The 4,761-nt window shown below is 50.1% G+C and overlaps 1 long non-coding RNA gene across 3 annotated transcripts; it reads left to right on the forward strand.

Annotated features, from left to right (window-relative positions):
• Positions 1 to 1,366: 1,366 nt before the first annotated feature.
• Positions 1,367 to 3,715, forward strand: LOC112953704. 3 transcript variants are annotated; one of them, XR_003250605.1, is made up of 3 exons: positions 1,367 to 1,385; positions 1,757 to 1,827; positions 2,832 to 3,715. It is a non-coding gene; the product is annotated as an uncharacterized LOC112953704 (long non-coding RNA). The 3 variants fall into 3 exon arrangements; XR_003250604.1 differs by lacking the exon at positions 1,367 to 1,385 and adding an exon at positions 1,395 to 1,570; XR_003250606.1 differs by lacking the exons at positions 1,367 to 1,385; positions 1,757 to 1,827 and adding an exon at positions 1,395 to 1,570.
• Positions 3,716 to 4,761: the final 1,046 nt, after the last annotated feature.

Here is a 4,761-nt window from a genome sequence, read left to right on the forward strand (position 1 = left end):
CACCCGCCCCAAAAGCACTCTGAGCATGGGTGGAAAACGCCTCCCYGCACTGCACGCTCGCATCCTATGGATGCACGTGCATGCCATGCATGCATCCCGCCCAGTCRGCTCTTCCCAAGTTGCATACGGAGAGCCCACGTTTCCCAGACATGCAGAACCCTTTCCAGGGCAAGGCTTCCCAGCCCRGTGTTTTGTGCCCGCTCCGACATTACAATCCGTGGCTCGCACGCTGCAGGAAAGGATGTTGCCTCCGAGCTGCTCTTTTGCCATTCATAGCAATAGCCTGAAGGCACAGGCTGCTTTCCCAGCTGCTTTGCTGCCCTCATGGAAGCATTTTATCTTTATCATTGCTCTTTCGCAGTATCTGAACAAGAGGCCTCTCTCCTGTGCCTGCTCGGAATGATTCCCATGCGAAATCCCCCGCGTGAGTCACAGCAGCCTCTGGATCACGGGCTGTACATGCTTTCCAGAAGGCTTTTCTGGCATTCCCTGCTTTGGGCTGCCAGGTAATTTAATGATTATGATTAACCTCTGTATTTCCATGTGCTAATTGTATCAGTTGTATCTCCTGCTTCAAGGCATCAGCTGATTGCCAAGGCATTGGATTGTCCTGAAGGAAAACAGTGGGAGAGGGAGGGAAATCCAAGTAGAATCAGAAGAAATAAGGAAAAAACAGTAAAGCCAAAGGCATTTTGAGGGTGACAGCTACCAAAAGTGGCTCTACTTCTTTCTGAGATCAATTCTCTTGGACATGCTATCGGTGTAGATATCAGTCAAAAAGAGGTAGCATCRTTTCTTGGTTTGGTAAGCAAACCAGCAAAACTTGCTACAAGCTGCAAATGGTTTCTCTGAACAGCTATTTGCATCACCTTCCTGTGTTGTGGAAGGGCTCAGAAGTACTTGAGGTGCGGTGCAAACCCTGGCCTAAATAAAGCATCCAGCACCACCAACTGCATGTGCCCTGTGGGCTTTCAGGAACAAAAAAAAAAGGTCATTTCGCTCCAAATACYGACTTCAGGAGTTCCACTGAGGGATATCACTGTTTTATTTAGGAACAACCAACTGCGTGGGCACATGAATTCTGAAAGACAAATTTCCTGGCAAGAGAAGCAGGTGACGTAGCTGTGAAGAGCTACAACGCGAGGCGCGAGCTCTCAAACCTTGCTGCGCTCAGGAGCTCCAATGCGCTTCACATACTGCACTTCTGCCACCACGACTAGCTTAAAAAAAACCCTACAACTGCCTTTCCATCCATTATAAAGCTGCCTCGTCTCTTTTTTATAAGAAACACCTGGTGTAAATTTAACTACYTGCCATTTATAAATGATTCAAATCACTAAATGCAGAGAAGACCACACATAAGTTGCTTTCCAGGTGTTGCTCAGGTGAATTACCCCACTAACTAATGAGCTACAGCTGATTGTCCTCATGAAGGTGTTTGGGTCAGGTTATATAAGCTTGGAAAGGCACCCAGGGCTCTAAATTAGGAGGAGTTAGGGGCTAAATTTTGCCCAAGGCCCTGCTGGGACCATATTGATCAGAGGCTGCTTCGGCTGCTGCTTTCCTGGTTGTAAGTACCCCTTGAATGGTCAGGAAAAGGTCCAATGGGACCTTCAACTCTGTCTTTCCATCCTCCTTCTGAAGCCCCCTTGCGCTACCTTCCCTCTTAACGGGCTCCTTCACAGATAAGGGGATGTTTCTCTTTGCTTTCTCTTGTGGAAAGCAGGGTAGGTGGAATCCCCTCTTTTCTTTACAGATCACTTTTCCTACRGTGGTTGCCCTTTGTTCACACTTCACAAGCGGTGTCCGCAACACAAAAGGCRTGCAGTGAGTAACGACCTTTCTAAGGAAGCTGGGGATGGTGGCGAGGGGAAGGAAGGGGCTAACGTAAGCGAGGTGGCGAGGACGGCCCTGCGAGCGTGTTGAGGGCTGTCTGAAGTTCAGCACGGAGTTCCTTTCAGGAAGGTTTCAAAGCAATTTACCAGAAAAGAACCATCTGGCAGGGCACAGCCACTGAAACTGAGGGGTTTCCCTCAGCAGCTGCGTGGGAAGAGCTGGGAGTGGGCAGCAAGCACTTGTTTCCTGTCTCTCCTGGACCTTCCAGAGACAGGAAAACTAAGGAAAAAAGTAAAATGGGGAAAGACCTTGTGCACCCTGTGTTGTAGATGAGGCCTGGCTGCTGGGGAGAGAGGATGCAGCTGGGTTTGCACCTGACCCAGGGCTGAGCTGTTTTGCTTCCCCTGCCAAGCTGGATAACACTGAGCCTGCTCCAATGCCTTCCCCAGGGAACTCCGTCCTCCTCAGCGCAGGTTTTAATGCAGTGGGGAACAGACTTTCCCTCTCTGTAGCATGTGGAGGGCCTTTTCCTTCGGAAAGAGACTGGGAATGGTGCAGCTAGGAGGTTTTGGAGGGTGCAGGAGCACTTGGAAACGGGGAATGGRAGTAGAGAAGAACCAGGCAAAAATGTGAGAGAAGCAGTCCCCATGCCAAGAGGGACAGCGGGAAGCAGATGATGATGATGGTTACGGGCAGCTGGTGTGGGAAGCTGGAGAGCCAGGGCCCAGAGAAGCGGGAGGCTTTAGCAAAGTCACTGGCAGGGCTGGATGAGAGAAAGTGAAGTGAAAAGAGGAGAAAGGGGAAGGAAAAGGACAAAACTGAGACTACYAGGGAGAACTGGAGGAGAGGCTGAAAGGGAGCACAGGTAGCCCTAGGAGAGGCCTGGCTGTCCTGACAGCCGTTCTGGCCTGGGTTAAGGTGGCTTTGCTATTGGGTGATACAAGAGAATGGCCTTTACTCTTCTTTAATTCATGCTCTTTATCATTGTGCTCCAGGATCGCTGCCTGGCCCGGACAGCAAAGACACTTGTCACCCCTTTGCAAGACTGGCTGTCGCTATCTTTTCTGCAGCACAACTGATTTTCTTAATCTGTTTCTATGACTGAATCCAGATTTCTTTGCTGTACTCTGGTAGGAGTTAATCAGTTTCTCACAAAGGAGGCACTAAAATGTTTTAATATTTGATCATCTTTTTTCTTGCAATGAGTGTTCCTTTCTCTATAGGAAGAACACTGAACTTTCTGAAGGAAAGCACAAGTACTGTTAACAGCTTCCTTATGCAGACAAGAAGCACGCAATGAGAAAGCTTGGCAGGCTTTTAATTCACTGAAAACAACTTAGATCCAAGAGGAACTGTGGAAACTTGAGTCTTCTGCATTTCTGAAGATGAGATTCTCAGGGAACTGTGTCAAGCCAGCAAGAACACTTGGTTTTAAAACTTGGACTAGACCTCAAGAATTACTGGCTTTAGTTTCTGTATTAAGACCACTAAGATCTGCTGCTTGGAYGATTGTACAGATTTTACGCAACCACATCCTGCTCTCTTATGATTAATGGTTTTTTTTAATAAAGATCACGTGGAATAACTTAAATCCCCTTTGTGGGAACAATCCCTGTGTAAGGTGTGAACATTTGTACCCATCACAGAGTTTGATGTAGAAGGGTCCTTGTAGTTAACAGGCAAAGTGACATTTTTGCCTGCTAAGCTCAGCTCACAGTTTCCTTGCTCATCTCTTCCTTTGTCATAAGCTTAAAAATTTTAAAGAAAAAGCATAAGGGCATTGAGGGGAAAAATCAGGAAAAGATAAAGTGAAGTAAAAGTAAAGGCAGCAAAGTTAAGATCAAGTGGAGACAAAAGAACTGTTTAATCATTGCACATGCATTGTGTATATGTAACTTCTGTGGTACCTGCTATAAATGCATGTCAGAAGAGCATAACACAGATGTATTTGCAACTGAGCTCCATTGCTCATGGATCTCTGCTTGCGTCTCACTCRCATTGAGTCCGTATATCTAAAAACAGCCACCAGTGTGTCAGTGGGCAGACTGGTTTGACCAATATGTAGCTCCTAAGAGTTTTCTGTACAGATTTGGGCAAATATACTAATGATTGGGGGTAGTGATTGTTTTAATATGATGGCTGGGACCTTTGTGAGCAGCGGCCCATGTAGGCAGGGCAGTGCCATGTGGGTATCTGGCCAGGCATTTGTGGCTCACTCCTGCTTATGAAACATGGAGGGTATAAAACAACCATTTGTTCTCATGTGAAAAAGGGTTTTGAGCCCTGACACTCTCAAAGCATCACTAGGAGAATTTCTCAATGTTTTATAGTGCTTCCCATTTAATGAAAGAAGATGAAAAGCTCTGTTTCTAGCATTGTGGCTGTGTGTGGCCCCCAGGCAGCTCTTCCCTTTGGGTGTCACATCCCCACGTCTCCTCCTCACTGAGCAGCCCGCAGGAAGTACACGCCGGCTTGCTCGGAGGCTTCTAACCAAACGATTCTCCTCTTTTTTCTCTACCGAGAACAAAAACCTGCTGAGTTGGCAGGCTCCATCCTGCACCCTCACCCCGAGGCTCCCCGGCCACGCGCGCCGTCGCCTTCCGGGAAGAGGCGCCGTGTCTGAGGCGGCTTCCCGGCGCGTGCGGGCGCCGCTTTCCCCTCGCGCGACCCCCGCGGCCGCCCGCGCTCGGGGCCCGGCGCCCACGCGGGGCAGCGCCGCCCGCGCCCCCTCACGGGAGGCGCCTCCTTCCCGCCATTTCCTGTGAGGGGCGGGGCGGGGCCCGCCGCGCGGCCACGTGACCGCGCCGGGGGAGCGCGCGCGTGCGGGGGCGGTGCGGAGGGGGGGAGCGCGTCATGTGACGCGGTGGCGTCACATGGCGGGCGCGGCGGCGGCGGCGCGTGCGCATGCGCGCGCAGAGAGCGGGC

This window comes from Nothoprocta perdicaria, unplaced genomic scaffold (assembly GCF_003342845.1).
Source record: "Nothoprocta perdicaria isolate Ctin4 unplaced genomic scaffold, notPer1 scaffold_46, whole genome shotgun sequence".
Lineage (NCBI taxonomy): Eukaryota > Metazoa > Chordata > Aves > Tinamiformes > Tinamidae > Nothoprocta > Nothoprocta perdicaria.